Raw genomic sequence first — 26,777 nt, 5'->3', positions numbered from 1 at the left:
TGCTGTAATTGATGGAACATGAGTTTCTTTTTGAGAAAATCATGAAAAAGAAAACCCTTACAAGAAAAAAGAAGCACAGCAATATTTTAAGAGGTGATTTTAAGTAATGTAATTGCTTTCAATCATAAAAATATAATTTAAATACTAGAAATAAATGGCTTTAGAGCACGTAGAAAAGTGTTGAAATCTGTTTTTTTAAACTCCAGATACTTACCGTCAGACAACTATTTTCTGAACAGTTCATTCAGCACATTTATGCATCATTTAAACCAGCAAATGGAAACAAAAGGCTTTATTTTGCACAATCAATTAACAGTTCAGTTAAAGTGAATTATTTGCATATTTTGTATTTACTGACATAATTGCAAAATGAGAATAAAGAAAGAAGAAATGAGGAGAAGGATCTTTGAAGCAGTGATCAAATCCCAAGATGGCGTAAAAACTGAAGGTCGATTCAGTCCTGCTACTGGAGGTGAACAGTGAATAAAAAAGAAAAATGATCAAGTCCAGAGGAAATAAAGAAATAAACTATCAACAGTCCATCAATGTGAAATCGTTTCCGTTAATCTCAGATGTCTAAAACATACAGAGTCTCTCCATCTCCAGCTAAGTAACAATAAAAACTATCCAGGCTCATTCAGGTCCTTTAACCACCTGGCAATTAAAATAAAATAAAATAGAAATACTGGAATGGGTTTATTCATGTTTTCATCCAAAAATGCTAGATAAAAAACACAATGCAGGAAACATTCCTGTAGTGTCATCAAAAGTTCAAAAATCTGTTAAACTCATCAGAGGAATGAAATGTAGTTTTTGGGCACAATCCCACTTTCCGCCTACAACTCCCAAATCCACTGCTCATCAACCGGCTCCACCTGCGTCAGGATGTCACCGGCCTGCAGAAACACAAAATAAATCTTTCAAAAATGATTTCAGCAGAGGATTTAATCCAACAATAATTTTAAGTCGCACACCTTCAGTGTGAGCTCATCCTCGTTCTCTGCTGTGAAATCAAACACAGCTTTAGCCGTTCCTTTAGCTGCAGGCTGCTGGCCTGTGATTGGCTGAGCTGGTGAGGAAAAATTAAATAGATAAAAAACAAAAGTAGCTTTTAAAAAGTCTACAAAAACAAAGTTTTTCTCAATAAAATATCAACCTGACACATTAAATTGAGCTTAAAAGTTATCTGTAAACTCAATTTATTATTTTATTTTAATTTTCTTTATTATTTAAAGCTTTAAAAGCTTTATAAATGAGTGTATTCTCGTACCCTGACTGGGTTGTGTGAAAGCAGCAGGAAAAAGTCCCTCCCTCCCATCCAGTCGTCCTCTCCTCCACTCTGCATCGACATGCTCTGTCACTTGAATCAGCGCCCCCTTCTGGAAGGACAAGTCGTCTGCAGTCTGACCCGGAAGTCGAACAGAGCCACAACCCACTCGTCCGTCTGTTTACACAAACAGTTTTAGTTTTAGAGCGTTTATAATTTCATAAACTGACTAAAATCAGTGCTGCTTTGAAGGAGAAACTGTATCAGACTTTATTATTAAAAACATGGTTTTAATGACACATAAAGTGATGTACATAGAAGATATAGCTAAACACACTCACCTTTAAATCTGATGGTTGTTTTAGTGTTGCTGAGGAAAAATATGCACAAAAAAAAATCAGGAAGATTGTTTTTAAGGACAAAACAATGTAGAAAAACATAAAAATTAAAGCAGAGAAAAAAACATGAAGCTCACAACAAAAACATATTTATTTAGTTATACATTTATATAACGTTCAAAAACTAGAAGTTAGAATAGCAGACAGTAAATACAATTAGTAACAATTCTCTGTTATTGTTCTAAAAAATAACATTTAATAACTTCTACAGTTTCTACACTCTGAGGCTTTAATTACACCAAGAATGTTGTAGAGTTTTCTATGTGAACATGTTTCTGTCTGGTGCTGCATTATTCAGATACTGACCTTAGAAGAAAACACGAAGTCCAAATTGATGCTTGCTAGCTGCTCTCTCCCTGTCTCTGCTACGTATCTAATCCTCACCGCTCAATCACAAAAGTACACAAGCATCACAACAGCTTATTTATCCTCCACTTCTACTTACAATCTGAAATGGTTCCATTTTCTTCAAGTCATAGAATTTAAACTATGATTTTTGTGTAGTGATATTTTGTTGCCAGTTTTGAACACATAAACACATTTCCTTCCTTTTACGCCTAAAAAGCAACAGAGAAAAAAACTACAGAAAAACTTTCTACTGTGCCACGAAGGTTGTCTTGTCTTCTTCAATTACAATTAAGGCATTTTTGTTAAGACTATCCTAATAATTGAGGTACCTTAAGGGAAAATTGGGACAAAAATTAGCATAAGAATGTTGCTGTGTGAGCTAGGATTTACCAACTTAACTCAGGTGAGAGTAAACATTCATTCCAGTGATTAAAGTGTTTAACGTTGAGGTAAAACTAAAAGAGTGAAAGCTTTCTTCGTCTCACCAGAGCTTTCCGTTTCTCCAGTCTCTGCTGCCTCCTGTGTAGAAGTTTCTCCTGGCGTCGGCTGTGGAAGGGGCTCCACCACCTCCATGAAGTTGAGTGGGAATATTCCCGTCCGGCCGTGGATCCGGCCCCGCCCCCACTCCTCTCCAACCAGCTCCAGGAGGCCGATGACGTCGCCCTGAGAGAAGGTGAGCTCGTCGTCGCCCTCTCCCTCGTAGTCGAACAGAGCGACGCATCGCGGGCCGCTGCAGAGGCAAACAGCACGTCAGGTTTTTACCGCTTTCAGCTTCAAGTCGTTGAATTGTGAGCAGCGTTTCTCTCCGACCTGACAGCAGGAGGGTCTGGCTCTTTGAGCTCAGCAGGCTGGACAGGCAGAATGGACTGAAGAAAAACAACAAAAAAACATTTAAAACACGAGACAACACCGACTGAACATTCTCATTACAACTTCTGCTTATTACTCTTTAGATTCCATGTTAATGTCAACTTATTTATGTAGCACATTAAAACAACAGCTGTTGACAAAAGTATTGCACAATTCACCAATAAGAACAAGAAAAATACATTTAAAAGTAAAGTTTAAAATGTTTATCATTATAAAAGGAACTTAAACTGAATCAAACAGCAAAGAATAAAAATGGGTTTTAAATGTAAATATGATGGACTCCCTGTTGTTTTGGTAAAAAAAGAAATTCTCATTTAAATTCATTTATTTTTTTAAAATGTAGCGGAATATTTTCTTCATATTAAGAAAGGAGCAAAAATCTTGTCTCCACATGTGGTTTGTCTCATTTGATGTCTGTGTGAATATGCAAATAAAACCCTGGAGAGTATCAGTGAGCAGAAAAGACACAAATAATTTAGATTATCTAGAGGTGGATAGAGAAACCAAAAACTCAATAGCCTGATCTTTACTCAGAAACAAGTAAGAAGAAGCTGTGAAAGTAATTACTCAAGTAAAAAAGTTCATCTGCCACCTAGTGGTGTAATTTATACAACTCTGGCTCTTTAAGGAGTGAATGATGATTTAACTGGGAATACATTTCTTTTTATTTAAACTCATCCTCTTGAGATGATGTTTTCAAGATGTTTTTAAAATATGAACACTGATCCTCAGGTGGCTTTTTGTTAAAGTATAAAAAAAATAAAACCAATATATTTAAATGGATGACCCGAGATCTCTTCCTGCTTCAAGTCAAAGTGTCAATCTGTTATTTTCGGCTCAAAAACTACGTCCAGAAGCTGTGTTGGGTTTTCACCATCTGAGAGACGAAGGTTTGTTGAAATTGTCTAAAAACTTTAAATATTTATTCAGTAAGATTGCAGGAATTACACGTTTTAAAAGGATTAAATAAAATCTGTCTGTTTGGCACCTGGAAGTCGGACTGGTTGAGGTCTTCTATGGCCGTTTTGGACTCGCCGTCCAGATGTTGGACCGTCTCTGGCTGGGTGTCCAAGTCCAGGAGACACTGAGATGGGCTGGTGTCGGCCGTAACGCTGCTCTCATCCGTCCCTTCCCCTGCCTGCTGCGACTCAGCAGGAGCAGGACTTGGATCGTCAAGAACAATCAGGACTTCCTGTTTCTGGAAAACAAGTTTAAGTGACTGCAATACTCTGTGTTTTGTAATGATTTTGTGTGTCTGTGTGAGAATACCATGTAGCTGTTGAACAGAGGGTGTCCAGGTTTGGGGCGAGGCGGCAGAGGCGGTCCTTTCTTCGACATCCTCTGAGTCTGCGTCTGATTGGCCGATGAAAGCTGCTCAGCCGGTGCAGCTTTGGCAGCAGCGATCTGATTGGTTGAGGAGTTTATTGCTGGGGGAGGCGGCCTGCTGGGGGCGGATTTGATTGGTGGAGGACGAGAGGGAGGAGCTTCACACTTGGCGGACTTGGAAAAGACAAGGAAAAAGACAAAAGATGAATGAAACAGTCTGAACTTAAAGGTTACTTTAGAAAATATACAAACAGTTTATACAGTTAATATGACACAGATATTGTAATTTAATGTCTAACAGGGCAGGAATTGTACCAGGTGAAGCTAAATCTTCCACTGGAGGAGATTTAAGCAGAATATAGACACAAAGATAATTTTTCATCTTAAATGCAAAATGTACATAACTTTGGTCGAGTTAATTACTGTGTGTTGTTCTTTTAGCAAATTGTCCTTTTTAGAGATTATATATTCCTGTAAACAATTAATTAATTACTAAATTAGTTAATTCAATAATCAAGTTTTCACAATTAATCGTTTCAACCCTACAGCCATGTTCTCTATTCGTTCACTCAGAAACACCAAACCTGCAGTCTGGGTTATATGTGAAAGTACTGATTAAATGGATGATATAAATAGTATATCAAACACAGATCTGGATGAAATAGAAACTTTCTGCATAAATCATCTTAACAATATGTCATCTCCATCCACAGAATGAGGCCTTTAATCAAAGTGTTTAGGCCTAGTTATCCAGTCTTTTCTTACCGCTGAGGGAGAGTCGGTCCAGAAGACGCTGGGTTAGCAGCGATGCCAGGTTCAGGTTTGGCCTGGGGAACGGAGGCTTTCCTCACGGCGGGGCCGGCGTCGGGGGTTTCGGCGGTCCTGGAGGCTTGGTGGGTGCAGCAGGACTGACTGCTGCAGGTTTCAGAGCGACTGGGTTTGGATCTGGACGCGCCGGTGGTACTGAAGTTGGTTTGGGGGCCAGACTAGGAGCTGGAGAAGGAAAACTGGTAATTAATTATGATTATTCATCATATAAATACTAACCTAAGATGAATAAATCTGGCAAATAAAAAACTTAGATCTGTAGCTACTTTTATTACAGTTAGTGTGGTGATTATCACATCTTCAGTTTTTTAATTTCTGTGTTGCTACAATCATCTCTGATAGGACATTAGCGCCCTCTATTGGCCTTAAATTCTCATGCAACTGTTGCATGCAGTTTATACAGATCCATCAATATTTCAGAATATTATTTACTCTTTATATAGATTATTTAAACAGATTAGATCAGGCTGGTGTTTTCACAGGAATTAAAACTACGGACCAGATTATTAGTTGCTAGTTGTGTGTTGCTGGACGCCATTTTGCTTTCATTCTTTGTGGCAAAGCTTCACAGAATATTCCTGAGATTTTTCTGTGTGACAGAATGACAGTTTCTGCAGATTTGTTGGATGAACTTTCATGATGTGACTCTTTAGTCATCCCACTGAATCCCAGAGGTGTTCCATTATTGGTTTGAGATCTTGGGACTGTGGAGGTCATCGGAGCACAGCGAACACTTTGTTTTGAAACAGCAAAGAGTTTTAAACTTTGTTGTTTGAGTACACTCAGAAGAGTGTACTCCTCTTCTAACAGTGCGCTGACAGAAGAGGAGTCTTCCCTTTCTTCATTAAGGGAAGAAAATGGTCAGCAACTCTGAAAAGCTTTGTTGTTTAAAACGCTATGAGTGTTGGAGCCTATTAAGTATTTGATGAATTAATAATCAGCTAAATAATAAATGTTACTGATCCAAATTGATGCTGATGAAATGACAGCAGCTTTGGTTGCTCTGACTGTTTCCTGTGAAAAAATGAAATGGTTTTTCTATCACTAAATAAAATGTTGTATGAAGAAAAACTGGAGAATATTTATATTATTATAAGTAAAGCTAATCGATCAATCTCCTCTCTTGTTTTCTGAAACTCTGACATGTTTTCAGAAAATGGTTTTGTTTATATTAGATACCAGATGTAAATGTGTTATTCTTTCAGCAGATGGCCGTCTCTGTATCCGTTTCCTCCAATCAATGATTAATCGATTGCTAAGTTAGTTGACTATTTTTCAAATTCAACTAATTGTGATTAATTATTATTAATAATTCAGTCCCATTAATAAAAGTTTATTTGAGCCAAATGTTGACTTTCTGTCATCAAATCAGAGCAGGTTGAAGGCAACTTTTATGTTTAGCTCGACTTTGTTGAATGTCAAACCAAACATAAAGGTTTCCTCTGGTTTGATGATGGAAAGGCAACATTTGGCTCAAATCACTACTTATTAATAGAAAGTCATGATTTCCAGGATGAAACTATAGAGACATAAGAAGTGCTGATTCGGTTTTATTTCTACCACGAGGCATCAACAAAGATCCCCTCAACATGCATCTAACTTCAGCAATAAAACTGCTGAAGACAGCCAGCAACACACACCAACACATCTACACACATCAAGCACACAACAACAGTGGGGGCTTGTTTCTTCTCACACAATCATCCCATTTTTCTCCCACAAAGTTTAGATTGCATCACACAGGCCTCCCTCTTTGAGCCGGACCCAAGCACATCGTCACATACAAACACTTAGCACATGAAACTCTCCACAAGTTTGCATGTTTCTGCCACAAAACAAATGAGCTGCATGTGTGTCTCTAAGCTCTCAAACGCCCCATTGTGTCGCAGCTACATCCAGATCAGTGTCTCAGAAACTCGGACGCACAGCAGGGCCTGTAGTCTTACCGCTGGCTCTGCGAGGGGAAGTCGGTGCTGCCGGTCTGACGGTGGAACGGATACTTCCTCCTTTCACTGAAAAAGGAAATAAACACAACATGGAAAAATCATTCAAAGTGTAACTAATCCCTGAAACAGTTGTTGTTTTTGCTGCTATCTATTAGCTGTTCACTAGGTTCTAGGTTCACCCAGCTAACATCTCTGCAGACCACACACATTCTGGACACAAACTAGTTAAACTGCTAACTGGAAATATTAACGTTTCTTATACAGCTATAGTGACAAGAGAGAAAGAGAAAAAGGCCGAACCAGCGTTTATCAGCAACAATAAGGTACAAAGCTCGCCATAGACTGTCTCCAACCACACCACACTGTGCAACCTCACTCGTAAAGTTTGGTTAAACATAATTGTCCTTGAAGGGTAAGTTGCTGCACACTCAGCAGGTCCACACATAAAACCAACAACAGCCTCATTAACAATCTTTAAGCATAGAAAAGACAAAGTCTGCTTCCAGACTGTGTCTGTCTATCGGTTCGTCATTCTCATCATCTTGACGGTTCAAACTTGACTCATCAAGTTGTGTTGAAGCTTTCGTTAATAATCTGACAAAATAGAGATCAATAAGATTGTCAAGAGGAATGCCAGAGATTTTATTGCATTCTTTAATAATGTCCTGCAAACTATTTATAATTCCTGACTGTTGAGTTTGCCAAAACAAGCCCTCCTTTATCACCCATCGATAAATGAAGGTTCTCCTTGTCTGCACTAAAACCAGGAGAAACAAAAACAACATTGTACCGCATGAAGTCGACAATAAAATTAGTTTCCCTTGAGTTAGGAAAACAGAAGACATTTATACATGTAGCCATTCTTATATAGAATATAGATAAGTATTTTTATGTTGCTAGTTCAGGTTTATCTTGCTGGTCAATAAGGACTTCACTACTGAACAACAGAAGTGCAATAACTGCAGAATCATTAAATAAACATAAGTAAAGCAGAGTAGATTATTATGCAAATACCAGCAGGGACATAAACGCATGTTGTCTTTGTTGGGAGCAGAAATAGTTATTGAGTCTGGGAGGAGGACATACGATAACTGTACACTGAGGATGCAGCCGTCTGTCACTGCGGTACGATGGTAAATAAATGTGGCTTTTTGATACTCGCCGCATCAATCGAAGACTAAAACTTGACCTCAAGTAACGCTGAGGCAGCAGTGCAGAAGAAGCAAGAGATGTGATGCTCATATGTTAGCATCAATAATAATCATTTTAATATCAACAATTTTGTTCTTGTTGTAAAGATCTGTAATAGATTAGCTTCATCATTTAGTTTAAATTGCTCTGCTGATCTCTGATTAAATATCCAGCTTAGAAAGAATACCAGAACTTGGGAGATTGATGCCAATTTTATGATTTTAGTCTCTTTTTTAAACACTATTATCATCAAAAGTAAAAGAAAAAAATTTTTTGCACTGTAACAACTTCAGAGTAAACAGTGGTGATGATAATAATCTCACATGAAGCTCATCTGCAGGCCATTGTGGAGTTGAGTCAATAAACTTAACTTCCTTATCAGCAGCAGTTGCTAATTCAGGCTATCTGGCAGCGTAAACAGGAAGAAGGACACTTCCTTCTAGCAAATATTTGGAAAAGACAATTTAGCAGATGCTAATAGGCATGAAGAGTTTAACAACCACATCAAATTAACCAGGCACGTTTTAGAGCTCATCCTCTATCGCTGCTGGGCAACAGTAATGGAAAAAAGAAATAAAAATCACAAACCTGAAGCGTTAGCTGGAAAACTAAAACTCACCAGTTTGGGTCACAGTGTTCTGCGTAGCTTCATCTATGCTCTGCTGCGGCGCGCCCAGGCTAGCTCTGGGCGACCGGAGGCCTCTTTGGGGGTCCTGTGTTCAGGGGGAAGGAGTCGCTGCTGATGGAGGACGTGAGTTTGGGTGGAGGCGGTCTGGGTGCCGGGACTGGGGCGCTTGATGGCAGCGGTTCTGTAACAGTCTGTGGTTTTGGAGTTATGGCGGGCTTTTCAGGGGTTTGGGTAGATTTGATGTCTGACCCTGGATCAGATTTTGATGCTTCTGCAGAAGACGGAGCTTCAGGGTTTGACTCTGCTGTTTCTACGCTGCCTGATTCCACAGCAACGCCTTCGTCTTCCCAGAATACCTTGCTGGAGGGTTTGGGGGAGGGCGAAAAGCTTTTGGGCTTTGGGGAGCGATGACAGGTGGGGTCGATTTGGCCAGTTGCCCCTGGAGACGAGGCCGCGGTCGAGGCTCTGGTCTTTTTGTGACAACAAAATCATCAACATTCCCAGTACTGAAGTCTCCACAGCTCTCATCAGAGACTTGCTGCTCGAACGCTTGTATCCTCGCTCTCAGAGTCGCCATGTCCTCTTCCTTCGGTCCGTCCTCGCTCTCTGATTGGCTGCGCTCGCTGTCGTCGCTGCAGTGATCAGGGAAGCCCCAGTCGTCGGAGCTGAACGCCTCCAGCAGCTCCTGCAGGTATTTCCCGTTGCTCCCCTCTGAGTTGATGGCGTCGCTGGCTGAACGCGCCGCTAACGTGGCCAAACCGTCCTCACGCAGCTTAACCAATGTCTGAACTTTGACCTCGTCGCTAACTGGCTGGCGAGCTAGCCTAGTGCGTGGGCGTGGCCTGGGGCGCTCCAAGGGCACATCTGGAGATGGGTCAGACAATGCTGATGCTGAAGGCAACTGCTGGTCACTGAGGAAGTCGGAGCATTGCGTGTGTGTGGAGGTGCGTGTTAGAGGTTCAGGATGTGCGTTGGTAGCTACGCTGTTCGTCTCAGAAGAGCTAACAGTTGATTGGCTGGAGGTAATGATGACATCAGCAGCATTCGGAGGTCTGGAAGTGCAGGAGGGGGGAGGCGGCCGGGGGGCCTCGCTGATCTTCTATCTGAGAACAGAAAAAACTCAGTTTAATAATAAATATTCAATCTGGAACTCCTTCCAATCAGCCTCCTGGTTTACCGCGAGTCTCCTGAGGGTCGGCGGCGGGTCCTGGGTCGGTCTGTGTGGCGATGGTGGTTCTACAACCCAAAGGTGAGGAGGAGGGGCAGGAGGAAGGAGAACCTGCTCCTGTGTTTCTCTCTGATCACCTCCTCATACGAAGGCGGCTAAGAAAAACAAGGGTTAAAGGTGACCTATAACCCTTCATAAACAGATTAGGACAGATTTATGATCTACACAAAACACATTTATCACACGTTTACACAAAATCAGCTTAGATAATGAGACTTTATTCTGGTCAGTTTAGCCTATTTTGAGCAGTTTTAGGCCGTCTTGTCACTTTAAGTCCAAATAAGCTGCTGCTGGTCACAACCCCCAACTTAACGTTTACACTCACATGTGAAAATGGCTGCAAACAGATCCAGAGTGATACAATCGGACAGAATTATACAAGCATAACCAACAAAAATGCAGCAAGTGGTTTCTGGATGTTAAGTCAACAACAAAATACTTGTCACTTCCAGCAGCCATTGTACAGCGTTAAAACCAGCCGACCACAAACAGGACAGTTCAGTGGACTCTAAACATCATTACTGTGAATCAACATTCTTATGTTAAGAAATTGATAAAAAAATTAATTCCCACACCTACTTCATATTTAGGTTGCCGAGCAGTTAAAACACAGAACACCAAGAAAGGCTGTAATCGAAACACACCAGTAAACAACAGAAGTGCGTTTGCTGCTAAATCTCCTGCCATGACGTAGAAATGGACTCTAAAGTCGTCGTGTATCATCCGAGCCTCACCTGAATCGTCGGAGCGATCGTGGCCCCCCAGATCTGCGCAGGCGGAGGAGGAGGTGGAGGAATCCCCCCAACGGCTCCAGGAAACCAGATGGAGCGGCTCTGCTGCCAAGATGGTGATCTCTGGTCGCCTAGAAACCGACACACAACAGGAAGTCATAAAGAGAACGACGAGGCAGCGATGCACAAATCAATCAGTTAGTTTATAAAAAGAACAAGGAGTCGGTTTGTAAAGAATGGCTTCAGCTAATTAATTTAATTATGTGTCTTTCTATTCAAGCAGTGGAAATAGTTTCTGTTAATAAAGATCAAGTTATCAATAAGAAAAAAATAGATCCTTTCTCATAATTAATATTTTTCTCATGTGGTTCTGGATAACTACATGTCTAATGTCTCATTTTTTTAGGTTCCACTTAAAACTATTTTACTATAAAATAAAAATAAAACAAACTGAATCATGTTCTTGTATAAATCTTTTAAATATTTTTTATGACAGTATCAGGGATAAACTAAATTATTTAAAATACAAAAATAAAGTCATAATATCAGTAGAATAAAGCCTAGAAGAGGCTCAATTTTCCTCATTTTAATGTATTTTTAAGTAGGAGTTATAAAAAAAATCACTACTTCTTTCTCCTAAAGTTGCAACTTTATTCTGATAATATTATGACTTATTCATACTTTGACCTACTGTTGTATAATATGATTTAATTCTTTTTTTTTCTCTGAATATTTTGACTCTATTCTTGTAATCATTTTTTTCTAACTGGTCCAAATATTTTATCGTAATTTTCGGAAACTAAGACTTTAAACTTCCTCCATGTTTTCTTTCTTTTCAGGCTCTATCAAGTTTGTGATGGGAAGGCGCTTTAGAGACGAGGTTCATCTTGATACGGTTAAATTTATCCTAAATTATACAACTACTAAAATTATATTTAGGAATATGTAAAGACTGAAAAACTATTCATATTTAACAAACAGTAATAAATGACACTAATTAATCATTTATGTCTGTCTGACCTGTAAAAATGTCAGAGATGTCTAATTATTGCTGCTGCACACTGCATTTATTTCAGCTCAAATGAATAATAATTATCCGGGAGTTTTACCTCCTGTCTCTTTCTCTGTCTCTGTCTCTCTGCGTCTCTGAGACAGACGTGGACCTTGAAGCTGATGAGAGATTTGAAACAAAGTTAAAATAAAGCAACAACAAAGCTGAAAGTTTAATATGAATGATTCAAATAGATCAACCCCAGATTGTTATTATGGTGAACCTGAACAATGTTTCAAAGCATGAACCAACGTCTTTCATAACATCACCAGAAATCTAAAGTTCGTAGAAAAATACCTCAAATCCACAGGTTGGATTTAATGGTTTTTATTTTCTACAATATTTCATTTTACTGAACATTAATTAAAAGAAAAGAATTTCAACTCAATCACACTTTACAGAACAATAAGCTCAGCTAATTATTCAAATTAGATTAAAAAGAAACCAATTGCATCAAGTAAAAACTGATAATCTGCTTCTATTCTTCAGCTTTCATTATGTTTTTATGTGTTTTAATCTTTTTATACTTTTTATTCAGTCTTTTTGGCATAAAGTGCCATATAAAACAAAACTGACATACTTGTTTTAAATTGGACCAAGCTTCAAATAGAAAACAGTGTCTGAAATAAATCCAGACCTTTTTTTCCTCCCTTTCTTTCAACTCTTTATGTTTGGATTTATAATGCAGACGGGATCCGTTTTATTCAGGTCCAAACAGCTGCATTAAAACTGTAAGATACCAGAATATGAAACAGATGTCTAAGATATTTATAGCTTTACATGAGATGGTCCAACATCAAAACTTTGACCTGACACACTTGGAAAAGCTTCAGGTTTGCAGAAGCAGGACATGTGATTATTTAGGATAGTAGAGCCCTGTGTGACATTTTTCAGAGAAACGTGAGGAAAGCAAGCGGAAGCAAAAGGTGGGAAGTCGTTACGTTATAAACTCTGAGCCTGGTTTCATTATATCTGAAAAGGTCACACTGGATTTTTTCCATCATTAAAAGCAACATTTTTCCAGATTACCTAAAAGTTACGCAACTCGGTAAACAGTTTAAATGGAAAGTTTGCTTTAGTTTGGATTTCTGGAGTGGAGGTTAAATTTCTTTAGTCAACAGCATGTAACCTGGGACCAGCTCTGATCAGATCAAATACTGATCAATCTCATTGGTTCTGGTCCAGAAAATGAATCACTGTTTATGGCTTTTAGACATCCACCATGCAAATAATTATAGTTTGATTAACTCAGTTATAGCTTCAAAAGTTCAGACAAAAAGTTAGCTAAATCAAGTAAGTCTTCTATTTTATTATCGTTTTTTTGTTATTGACTTGACTTAATTATCTGACAAAAGAAAAACAGAATTGGAAAGTCAGATCTGAAAATAAAAGATCTGTATCGCCCAGAAAAAGCAAACAGTTTCTTTTCTAATCAAAGTTAAACTTTGGCTTCATGGCTGCAAGTGTTCATGTTTCTACTTCACAGGAAATGGTCATAAAGTTTGTCACTTACTTCTCTTGATGACAGCTCTGATGGACGAGAGAGGACCCTGGCTGCAGAGACAGGAAACAAAGTTATTCCACCTCATTCTTTCGCTGTTGAAAATATTTTTATTATTTTTATTGACAAATTATCCTCATATCCAATTCTCCAGGACTTAGACTATAAACAAGTCAATTTCCGAAAACAAATGCTAGAAAAAAACTTGACCTTTGCAAAAAATAGTCATTCTTTAATGTTTAGAAACAAAGCAAACATCAACCAATGAGGACAGATTAAATATTAATTACCTAGCATAACAAGAAATACACAAAATTCATACAGCAACAATTACCAGCCATCATAAAGTTTACGTGATTTTTTTCTGCAATAATTAACATTAACATGAAAACAGAGCTTAAAGTTACCTGGACACTAAAATCAAACTTCAATCATCAAACAGGTTTAAACTGAGCCAAAGTTGTTGGTTTTTAAAGATAAATATTCTGAAGCTGAAGAAAAACAGACAGAAATCATGGAGCCATCACAAGATAACAGATCTTCCTGGACCTTTAACTCTGGTCTCTTTTCAAGAGTTTCCCCGTCAATAAAAACATATTTACACTGATAGAAACAAAACAATTCATTTACTGTTCTTCTTTATATAAAAAAATATGTGTACAGCTTAAGTTATAAAAAGATAAATAAAACAATTATAAATAGGGATGCAAATAATTAATGGACTAACAATGGTTTATAAACGTTCCATTAGATTAACTGATCCTACAAATACAACATTGTTTCAGTGTTGTAGTATTTCTGCCATCCAGCAGGGGGCGTGGCTTCTGGAGCCAGCCATGCAGAATTAAAGATGGCGGCGGGGCCATACCAGAACTGCAAAGAGAAGCGGCCCAGACAGAGTCCAGTTTGGGACGTAGAGTCCATTTTGAGATATAAGTTTCCATAAGTTTCACATTAATAGTGACAACTTCAACCAAAAGTTACTGATTTTATAGGAAGCCGACAGAAAACATGATATAAAAAGACACAATGACAATAATCATGGCTGATTTTGTGGTCTTCAAAAGTTTAATAGTTTGAGAAAAACACAATTGTTTGTTTTTTCAGTCAGTATTTGACACAACTGACACAAAAAGTTCAAATATAAGGACGTACAAAATGAATGTCATGGAAAGATGGAGGACCGACCAGTTCTCAAGACCGTTAGTCGATCAATTAACTCATTAATTGATAACTTGCATACCTGATTAGAAATAAGTAATTGCAGTAAATGACGTTGCATTAATTGTTTATTTCTGAGGGTTTTCGTGCTTAATTTCAGTGTAGATACAGTTTTAACAGTTTTAAAGCCTTTCCCTCCATTACGTCATGTTTAGGCATGTCTGTGTGTGAATAACTGACAGCAGAGCAGACCAGAGTTTATTAGCAACTGCTTAACCATATTTTAACAGTGGGGTTACATCAAGATTACTCTCAAATTAAAAACTGTAATATACTCTATTGTTTGGCAGCCGATGTAAAGCAGAATCCAGACTTTCACACCAATTAAACAAACAGAAAACGCTCCATTAAGCATGTTTACCATTTGATGCTTCGCCACTTGTCTATAAATTAAGGCTCTCATTCTGAATGTTCTGAAGGTTTGGTTTTACAGGACAGAAAAGCCATTTCTAATTGCTTTACGATGCAGTTTAAGGCTCTGAGTCATCCTCTGTGGGGTTTTATTTTGCACTGGTTCACTTCTGCACTCAAAGCTGCCTTTGTTTAGCACTTTTAAACACATTAGCTGAAGGCTGAAAGCAATTACTGCAGCCAAAGACTAATAAAACCAAGGTAACTTCATTAACACGTAAAACCAATTAAATTTATAAAAAACCTGATCGATCAGGTTCCCCTGTTTTTTATTGAATAAACAAACACAAGCTCCTTTAACCCAGTGACTTTTACAGGTCGCTATGCCAACCAGGCAACAGACTAAATACTTTGAGGAGTGTGTAAGAAGCAGAGACCAAACGGGAGGGAAGTTAAACGTGGAAGTCTGCAAAGAAACAGGAGAAAAGTCTGAGCTGCAGAAAAACAGCAGGACGACTTCAACTTCTGGACATCGAGGGAAGTTTTATGAGAAGAGATGTGCATAAAACTGACATGATGACACCGTCGTAAACATGAAGGAGTCTTTATGAATGCGTACAAATGTTATGATGAAGTGTCATTGGTAAATGATGACACTGTTAATGCAAAGTTGTCTAAAGTTGCATTAAAAGTCCATTAAAAGTGTCCGCTTTAGATTATTTGGTAAATAATGACAAGTTCCAATAAAACTTTAATTAAAACTGAAATTCGCTAAACAAATAAACTTCATTCTTACAAAGTTGACTGTTTTAACTTTTCATCATAAAAACACAGAAATGCAAAGTCATAGAACACAGTCAACCATTAAGATTTAAAGGAAGTCAGAGTTTTGGCTGTTTTGCAGTTTTCTGGAAGTTTGTTCCAGATTTGTGATGCATAAAAGCTAAATGCTGCTTCTCCATGTTCGGTTCTGGTTCTGAGGATGCAACCAGAAGTGTCTATTTACCAAATGACACTTTATGACAAGAATGTAAACATTCATGAAGACTCCTTCAGTCAGTCTTATGCACACCTTTCAAATGAAGCGTTGAAGTTTTTCTTGAGCCAAACCTTCATTTGGAATGATCAAAAATATTCAGCATCAAACAGAATCTCTGCATGAACCAGGCAGTTCTCTGCATGTGGGAGGAATAAAACACACTTCCTGCTGGCAGACAGTCAACCTGACAGGTAGAGAAACCTCGTACCTGTGGCGATGCTCCGGCTTACGTCTGTCAGGACGACCTGAGGAGGAACACAAAGCAACATTTACTTTTTTAAATCTGGAAACTGCAACAATTAGCAGCTAAATGAGCGTCACAATTTTAGAAAAACATATGCTAATAAAGCAATATCAGATTTTTTTTTTTATCAGATCCAATTTTCAGCACCAATCAAGTTTGGTCTTTGTTGTCCAATTTTCTCAAATATAAAAAAATGGACTGATGATATGCAATATTAATACTACTGCTATGTTATATTCACCAATGTTTTATTTTATCTTTATTTGATTACTGAAATATTTGTTTCAACAGGCCTAGTTTTGAACCATGCGATTCTTGATAGTTTCAACAAAACTAACTTTAACAGAGTCTTCTTGTTGCTTTGCATACCCAACATTTCTTGCTATTTTTCGTTTTTTCTAATCTGAGCTTAAACATCATGTTATCCAGGAATGTTAAATGTGTTGTCATGCAGTCTGGTAGCTTTGCAGCGTAGAGAAAAGTGATGAGCTCATCTAAACTTTGTTTTCCACCAGATGAATTTGCTTTTATCTGCCCACTCATGACTCCGGCTTTAACATGGACGCCACCCTTCTTTCCTGCATAAAACAACACTTTTTCTCATCTGTTTTCGTCATAATTGGCATTTTTCCTCAAACAAGATAACAAATAAAGACATTCATTAAGGTGGAAAATGTTACTCAACTTTCACCTAAAGTTACAACATTAAAATGTATATATGCTAATCAAATGAAGCGGTTTTCTATTTAGTCTTGTAGCAAACTATCACTTTAGATACATGTTAAGCTGTTAACACAAAACAGTCTCACATTTTTTAAATGTAATGATTAAAAAAAACTAGAGAGGAAAAGATTTTCCTTTCTGGATGTGAACGTTTCCATTGCCTACCTCCTTTCCACTGCTTTTCTTCACTGTCCAAAGAGTAAACTAGGTCAGCTTGATTTCTCTAAGAATCTAAAGAAAACTGACTTTAAAGCCTAAAAAGTTGTTTTTTTTACTTCTTAGTTTTCTTCTCGTTTTGCGATTTGAAAAGTTGAAAGTTAATCCCCTCAGGCTTGTGTCTGCTTTTCCTCTAATTTCCCAGCCTCTGAAACTCTAACCGGACCGCCTGTCAGCTCCGGACGGCTCCCCCGATTGGCTGGGAGCTTCCAGGAAGTGGGGCTGTGATTGGCTGCAGCGGGATTCTGCAGGAGTCATCAGGGTTTTAACGCTTCCAGATGTTTGTGTTAGCGATGAGCTGGAGCTGCGTTGCAACACGCAGACGACTAACGCAGCAGATTTTACATCGCTCGTCATCGAGATGCTTTCTGCTCTCTCAGTTGGAGGTCAGAGGTCAAGGTTGAGACATTTCCAGCTGTATTTTGCATTTTACATTTACCAAGGGGGAAATAATTAAAAAGAGTTTTTTAAAAGATTTTATTTTAAAAGAAAATGACACATTTCTGATCACATTTTCACTTTGATCTCTAAATCCAATGCGACTTATTTTCTTAAATTCTTGTTATAAAAAAGTCAAATACTTGGATTTAAGATGCATAACCTTAAAGCTTCTAATTATTTAGTCAGTTAGCAGCTTTCAATAAACCAAAATTCACATTTTTAACTTCTAACACTCAGACAGACATCTGTTGGAAAGGTGAGTTGAATGTTTTAACATTTGGCCAATTATTTTCCAGCATGTTTCTGATAAAATGGCTGGAAAATGAAGCTTAGCTCACAGCGGCTGATCAAACAGTTTTCATAACAAACCGCCCCTAAAGAAAAAACCCAACTCAAATACCAGAACAATTAATGACGCAAGCGCGTTAAAGCTTGAACTCTGCATGCAAACAGAGCAGAGCAGAAAATATCTGTTGTTTTATAGTTCAGTTTTAATCTTTCACTGTGTTGCTAAATACTGGAGTCAGCAGAAATAAAAGTGGAGATATGAGAGCGCTGATTTAAAACAGATTTGCAAAATAGCAATGATGTAAACCGAAGAGCATCTTAATGGAGCTCAGATTCTTGTGATGCGTTAAAATCTCTTGTGGTAATAATGAGCTGGTGCAGAAAACCTTCACATTTTATCTTTATGATGCATTAAAATGTTGCATTCAGTTAAATACTCACTTTACTAAACAGAATAAAGAGTCCTTCTTGTGAGAGAAGAGAAAGAAGAAGTTTTCTTTCAGCCAGGCTTGACCAAGCAACAGGTAGGGGAGGGGAATCAGTGTGTTAATTGATTGAATCTGCAGTTTCTCAAACAAATCGATTTTAACTGATGAAAAGTTTTAAAATCTTTTTTTCTGACCACATCTCTTCAGTAGAATGTTATGTTCAGTATTCGCTGATATTTTTCTGGCACTCCAATAGTGACGCGATACCAGTTGACATTCGAAAAGCAGCCAATCCTGGAGGCCATTTATTTTCCTGGGCTCTGATTGGCTGAAGAGGAGAAATAAGGAAGACTTTGGATGTCAGCTTCTGTGGCAGCACTAAGATGGTTTTCATTGTATAAAGCAAGAAAGTATATTTGATATTAATACACACGCCTCCTCTTTTAGAGGAGGCGTGTGTATTATTTTGTAAACCATTCAGTGTGAAAGGTCACAGTTAAAAGGTTTACTTCAAGGGTATTTTAATGTTTAATTTAATTAGCTATTATTTTTTGAATTCTATTTTCATCTTGTGTTATTGATAATAAAATCATGTCTGCCTCTCCAGCTTGTCTGGTGATTATACTGTGAAAACATCTCCGTTGACGTCAGCAGCTCATGTTTCCTTCCTGTCCTGAAGGTCCGACATCCATCCCGTTCAGCTGCCAACAACAACAGGCTGCCAAAAGCACTTTACGAGAGTTTTACATAAATAATCGCATAATTAACAAACAAAACGGTGAAATAGCTATGAAATGAAGTTTAATAATATATTTCTGACCTGGAAGGATAAAAACAAAAGAAAAGGTTTATGATATAGAAGTATTTGCTGTTTTTTATTTATTTATTAAATGTCTTGTTTTTGTTGACAAACATGTTCGACTCCTAAAATATTACTTATTGTGTAAAGTCAAAACAACAATCAAAACTAGTGTTAAAGTAATTGTAGCTTTTGTAGGATTTTCTTTCCAAAAGCTATGATTGTTAAGCTTAATAATATTTGAATATTTAGTAAAATAGTCAAAATAAGGATATTTTACATTCACGATAGTGTATGATGCCCATCAAGGAATAAAAAAATACAAATAACTAAAAATTAAATAAGTAGCAAAGCCGTCAAACAGTTCAATTACTTGCAAAAAAAATATCAAATCTACTGAAAAAAACAAAGCAAAAACACCAATAAATTTTAAAATAAGACTAAACTAACTTACAGATATGTTTTCAGCAAAATATAGATAAATTTACTTAAGAAAATGTCCCTATGCTGAAAGTGAAATAATCTACCAGTGGAACAAGTATTTTTTCATTTACTTAAATTATTTATTTAAACAAGCTTCTATATCTTTCTGTTAAGTTGCTTTTAAGTTGGTTTATCTAAATTCAACTCTACTAAGATATTTTTTGCTCAAACCTGGATTAAAAATACCAGATTTTGTATTTTGCAGTGAATAAATTGACAGTACAGTGGAAAAAAAACATTAAAACTTAAAACCATCTGGCTTCATATATTATTGAAAGCAGAGATTAGATGCATAATGAATTAAATATATTACAGGCTGTTCAACGGTAGTATTTTTTAATAATGTTTAAAAGATTTAATATGTTGTACAGAACGACTGAAAAGCTGCAGCAGGTTGTGACCTGGTGGTTAAAAAACAAGCAGCAGCTCCAATCAGACCCACTAGTGGGTCTCATTTGCATTTGGTTTTGTCTCTGTGAAGCAGGTGAGACGCTGACCTTCCTTTATTCATGAGCTTTCTAAGCCCCGTTATACAACCCGGTACTCAACACACTTCCACAACATGAATACATTACAGCATCACAGCTGAGGAAAGTGACTGGAGCATTTATGCTTTGTGCTTTTTTCTCTTCAAATTAATGTTTAGGATCAAGAATTTATTCTCCAAATTGCCTTTGCTGTGGATTTTTACATTCACAAAAAAATTCTAATAAATGCTCAGATTTTTGCTGTAATTCAAGTTGTTTCTTTTTAAGCTCATTAAAACTACTAATTAATTGCAACCTCTGTCAGACTTCTGTGTGCACGGTTTACGGGCCCAAAGCAAGATGCGTGTGCAGAAGAAGAACTCTGACGTCACACAGCAGCGCTCTGTTTACGGAAGTGATAATGGACGCCGCCATCTTTAAAACCAAAATACTGGTTCCAGTCAACGAGTTCAAAACTGTATTTTTTAAAAATATTTTTCTTTACCTGTTTCTGCCAGGTTTATGTTTTATTTAATAAATGAAAGTTAAATTGAACCTGATTTTACATTAATTTGATCTTTAACTCAGGTGAAACTGAATGGCTCTCTTCTCTATTGAGACTTTTCACAGTTCTTCACAGTAGAATCCCAAACTTTCTGCATTTTATTAAAATTTTAGGTGACAGACCAACACAAAACAGTGCAACACTTATTTGCTTTTTTATTTTTTAATTAATTAGCAACGTTTACCTTCAGCCACTGTTTAGATCTAGATCTGTCTTCTTCTGGTATGGAATGACATAAAAATGCGACATGACCGTTCAGACTGCAGGCTTTCAAATCGATCTGATTCATATTCACCAGGTCAGCACAACATATTAAAGTGGCACAAATCTGATATTTTAAGGGTGAGTAGATCTGAAATGGGCCTTTGAGACTGCCCTAAAAAAGTCAAATATTGGTTAAATTTTTCCTGCTGCGTGACTGTTGCCTTGGTTACTGTTGTATTTTGGCTGGCAGGAGAAATGTTTGGACTAGACCCACTGAAACTATTTGAGTTCTAGTGTGATTCAAATCAACATTTTCTTCTTTTTTTCCTGTTTTTAACTTAATCTGCTTCAAAGTGAGTTGGTCTAATGTAGTGTATTGGGGTTTTTATATATATTTCTTTTACATATCTTCATTTATATTTTCTGTTTCTTTACAGCTTTGTTAATCATTAAAGTTTACTAAATCACATCTGAAACATCCATATGAACAAGCAATAAATCAATTAATCACATGTTAAATTAAAAAACTCAATATTTTCCATTTGCATGATTTTATGCAATTTTCTACTAAAAGTTGGATGATAAAAATCTTCAGCCTGCTGTTTTGGTCTGTACCAGCCATTTTTAAAAGATTAATTTTATTTGTTATTTTTGTGGTTTGTTTATTTATTTTGGATATTCGGTTCCAGTGTTAAATGTTCACTGAATTGAAAACTTATTGATCTCTGGGAATGTGAATTGTTTATCGTAATAACTTCTGGGACAGTTTATCGGGACAAACCCAGAGATATTCAATATGTTCTGACTTAAAGGCTGATAGAATCTGTAAAACTGATAAAAATCAGTTTTAATATTCAAACAGAGCTATTCTTTTAACTACAAACTTTTCAACATAAAAGTTATTTCTACCTTTCTAAAGAAGAATACTTTGCAGACTTTGAGACTAAACACCAAGGCCATTGAATTCGGGGAAGAAATAAAAGTCTAAAACTGTCACTTTATATCAAGGAATGAACAACCACCATATTTCTTAGTAAGTTATAATTTTATAGTTGAAAATAGCAACATTATGACTCTCAGTGGTTCTTGATGGTTAAAGCCGCCGCCACAACACTTTAAATCCTGCTGACTTCCAAACCAAAGTGCTTTAAAAACAACCTCAAGGAGAAACAAAACAATGACAACGACATAAAAATGGTGTCATGGTGGAACATAGATATTTAAAAACCTGGTTACATGTGTTGTGTGCAATTTTTCTACAGCCACAACCACCTTAACCACAGGTTAGGTTGTCATAGACAATAACAAACAACAGTCTAGAACAGGTAAAAGGTGTAAAATGATGACCTTATGTTTCTATGATTGAGTCCAAAAACATTCTGCCAATCAACAACATATGCATATAATTAAACAGCTGTTAGTGTAGGAGGAGAAAGCGGTTTCTTAGTTTGGTTTGGGCGAGTTTTGACCTGTACAGTGATATGACTGTTGGGTTGAATCAGTCCACACCCACAGTGAAACCGCACGGTTTACCCACTCTCTCTGAGTCACCGAGTGCCGAAAGGAAGCAGCTAATTCAAACATTATCCTCAAACAGATTTATAGTGTGATAATATCAATAATCCTGTCAGATGTTTTCCTTATGCAATACCAGATTAAACATTTGGCTCATGTAATTTCAAACAATAACAAGAAACTTGAAGCTAACTTATTGCAAATGCATATTTGTCCAGCAAGGCCTCCAATATTTACAACTTAAGAGGATAAAAATAAAGAAAAACAAACATTTTTGGTCAATGGACTAAATTACCAACAACTGGGTGATTAAATCACTGAACTATTACAGATCTGAGCAGACATTTTACAGTCGGAATTTCCTGATAAAGTAAACATCAGAGTTTGGTAGAGTATCAATAAGTTGTATTCAAATAAAACGTAGCCACCCAGGATATTCCTCAAGTAAGAGTAAAGAAGCATTTTGTGCGCAAGTACAGAGTAACATTTGATTTCTTTTGATTTTGTCTTTTACAATGATATCAAACGAAACAAAGTCATGAGCAAATTCTGGTCATTGTAAAACTAAAATTACAAATAAGTAACACAATTATAAAAATATCAAATTTTAAGCAGATAAAACACTACATTGAACGCCACAACCAACTGGGAACGAGGGTTGAGAAAGTGTACAGAGTTTAAAGAACTTCCAATAAATGGTGCTTATCTATATTCATTTGACCTCCAATGGCAACAACAGCCTCAATATCATTACAACAAAGCTGGTGTAGAGACAAGAGGTCTCACTCTGTGATAAACTGTAGGGCTCAATCTAAATTTCATAGATGTTTTTCTAAAATGTGTTTGTTTATTGACATATAAGTGAAGTAAAAAAACACAGTAAAGTCAAACTACCAAAAGTACACCATTTTAAATAAATGTAGGCAGTTCCTACATATCGCTAGTAAACATATGCATGAAATTATTCATCTACTTGTTTTTATTCTCATTGAGAATGACCTCTCTATTCTAGTTAGATGTGCCTTAAGAAAATGTGAAAATACTAGCTGAGTGTCATTTTGTTTCTCTATTATTGTTTTAATTGTGAAAATACAATTTATAGAAACAAAATTGATCTTTGTCCGAATAAAATGGACAACAGTCTACAAAATTACATTTACTGCAGCAACTAAATAGAGTAAATGTTTCATTTTCTTTTCATAAATTTTACATGTGAATTGTGGACTATAATTAGATTATTAGAAAGTCCTGAAGCATTGCTAACAATGTTCGACTAGTTAGCAACATAAACTTCAAAGTGGCTCAAAAATAATTTTTAAAAAGTGGTTAAATACTTTCTTTGTTAAGCCTATTAACCGTGGGAGGTTTTAATGCTTCTGTTTCCTGATGGTGACGCATTAAAATGCCGACATGTCAGCTAGAGATGAGAGGAAGATCAGTTTTTGTCAGCAAGGTTCAATATTTCACAGTCATACTTCAAATTTCACAGCTGAAACTACAAAGGAGCCGCTCATTTAAAGAGACAGCGCACTTTAATTCAGTTTTCACCCAACATGTATTGTTATGGTCACTAGTTATAGAGAAAAATTATTTGTTCAAAAGAAGCTTACTCGGTTGATTTTATACAAGCTGTATTGAAACAACGAAGCGTGAGCAGGTGCAAACAGGGCAGTAATCTGAGCATTTCTGCCCTTATTTACCTCCGGAGCTGTTCGGCTGTCGTCGGACCACTTGATCCCGGGTGTCTCTCCGCAGGTTTTCCTCCTCTTCTTCTGACCGAGCTTCTGCCATCTTTAAACCCCCTTTCTACGTCTCCGAGACTTAAAATTTTTTCTCCTTCCTGTGTGAAAAATGAGCCCCGGTTCAGCGCAGCGACGTTTCCATCTCCCCTCCGCGGTTCCTCGTCGCTAACATCCACCACAACACGGCGTCGACCCGGGACAAGTTCACCCACGCTCCGACAACTTTCCAGCCCCAAACGACTTCCAGGGTTGGGTAGAAACTCTGCCTCGGTGCTCGGACGTCATTCACGGAGGAAGAAACTGCATAAAATAAAAACCTGCGGTTGTTGTCCGGTGGGGACCGGATCCGTTCCGCTTGAAGACTTTCCTCAAGCTTCCCTGTTTCCCCGCGAGCTCCTGATACGGAGCCGCACGAGCTCCCACGTCATGACGTCACCAACTGACAAAAAAAAAAAAGAAAAATGGAAGTGACAAAAGGTAATTCAACTGCAGAGGCGGTGCCAGCTTTAATGGGGCCCAAACCGAAACGTCATTTTAATTAGGGGCCTCCTAAATTAAAATATCAAAGAGTTTTACCATTTTTAATTTTTCTTAATTTTAGCGTTTTAAAGAAATGGAAATAATTCATAAAATGATTTAGTAATTTTTTTTTTTTTCAAATCATCTTCTTTCAGTATGAAACTTCATGTATGTGTCTGTGCCTTTTTGGTTCAAACAAGCTTCCTTTCCATTAGTGAAGTCATTCACGATGGGTAGAGTATCCAGAAAGTTTATTAAGTAACAGTAGTGATACTTCGTAATAAAAATGCTCAAGTAAAAGTAAAATGTGAAGCATAGTAAAAAATATTCCAGCTTTCAAAACTGAATAGCCACAGGAATAAAAAGTGACAGTTGTAAATAAAGAGAGAGAGGCTAATATTCCGACCGATTCTGCAGCTACAGTCTGTACAGCTTGGAAGGAGTAGACATGTTTCATTTGTTTTGCTTTCAAGCGATTAAAAAAAAAAATTCCTTTTTTGCAGAGATTTTTTTTTAACAGTAAGTTGCATGAAATACGAGCAGCAGAAATTGTTCAGCTTCAAAAGTGGTGTGGAATTATGATTAGGATTTCCATCTCTACACGTTCTATAAATTGTTTCTAATTTCTAGATGATTTAAACGGACATTGGCTTAATTTTACCATCCAGAAAGAAATAGAGCAATTTTAATGTGGGTTTATTATGCAAGTGTCTTGGGCGCCCCCTGCTGGCCACAGATCTCATAGCAGCACCTAATGTTTTGCACCTTACCTGGAAAGTAATGACTTTTATCATTTTTCAAAATGTCAAACTTATTTTATCATGTGGTATATTAGTCCACACTAATCAGTTTTTCTCAAAATACTTTAATATCAATCATATTTTAACATTATGTTAATTTTTGGACATTTCTAACAATAAACCATTTAGAAAAGCTTTAGTGACAAAAACGTGGATTGTTTTCTTAATATTAGTCTAGAAAAAATGTTTTTTGATTTTAATTATGCTTTGTAAATGTAAACAAGCTTTCACTAAATTGTTTATTATTCTTTTTAAAAAGTGCTTCAAACGTTACTTTTAATAATAGGCCTTCAAATGTAGACAGTGAAGACCTTACTGGGGGAACAACCAGCAAATAAAATAAAAAACAACTTTGAAAAGCGACACAAGCAGCATTTCAGTGAAAAAAACTTCAGATGTTTAAACTTTACTGACACACAGTAGTTGCAGTTTTAGGTTCTTGCCAGAAGATGGTGCTGTTGCACACAAAACAAAGCGCTGAATCACGTTGCAGTTTAAATTCTCAGGAAAACTACATCTGGCAGTTGTTAAAAAATTAAAAAAATAAAAGGGTTTCAGATTATTTTTGGCAAAAGAAAAACGTAAATAGCCAAAATAAAGACAATTGATCAATGATATTATTGGTAGAGGACAGTTTATAGAGCCAAATGCAGAACAAAATGAGATGACAAAACAGATTGAGAGCAAATGAGGGACAAGAATGAACACAATAATCACAAACCAAATGTTAAACTAAGTAAATAAACAATCAAACGGATTAAAAGTGAAAATTAATAACAAATTTTTTAATGTGTTTGCAACTTTCAACCATAAAACAAAAAATAAAATAATCTTGAATGTACATTTAATTTATGATGAAAACACAAACAATAGTAAAAGTGTAACCAAAAAATGATACAAATAGAAATCTAACAAAGCATATAATTATACAAGTACGTAAAATTAATTAAATCTAGAAGTATATTATGGGCGATGGCAACCTAAGAATATAATATTATAAAATAATAAGACATTATTGTAATAAAAACATGTCTCAGAATAACTGTCAGTTCTAATTTTAATCATCTGCATCAAAAACACAAAAATGTTTATTCTTATTAAGGTGGCGATATTGTGACCAAAGTTGGATCATGTCATTAAAAAAACTATTTTAATTGGGTATAAGGACAATTTTGCATGAAACTGTCTGAAAACCTGTCTGATATACTCAATATATTTATATAAACAGTTTTACATTCCAACTGAAGTCATAATTTCTCTCAAATCAAAGCAAACAGTCTGTTTATGATTACAGTACTACCCGAGTGGGCGGGGCTTCAATTCGAAGTGGGCGTGACCTGTTCGGCCAGTGGGCGTGGCTAACGCGAGCCTCTCTGCAGCAGCAGAATGAGTGACTGTTGAGCCGCTTAAAGCCTCAGA

The 26,777-nt window shown here is 36.8% G+C and overlaps 1 pseudogene; it reads right to left on the bottom strand.

Moving 5' to 3' along the window:
* Positions 1 to 277: 277 nt before the first annotated feature.
* Positions 278 to 24,449, bottom strand: LOC129376763 (SH3 domain-containing protein 19-like; annotated as a pseudogene).
* Positions 24,450 to 26,777: the final 2,328 nt, after the last annotated feature.

The sequence above is a fragment of the Poeciliopsis prolifica genome, unplaced genomic scaffold, assembly GCF_027474105.1.
Source record: "Poeciliopsis prolifica strain line A6 unplaced genomic scaffold, Auburn_PproV2 SCAFFOLD044, whole genome shotgun sequence".
In the NCBI taxonomy this organism is placed as follows: domain Eukaryota; kingdom Metazoa; phylum Chordata; class Actinopteri; order Cyprinodontiformes; family Poeciliidae; genus Poeciliopsis; species Poeciliopsis prolifica.
The sequence above is the reverse complement of the archived record's forward strand: the minus strand, read 5'-3'. Positions and strand labels throughout refer to the sequence as shown.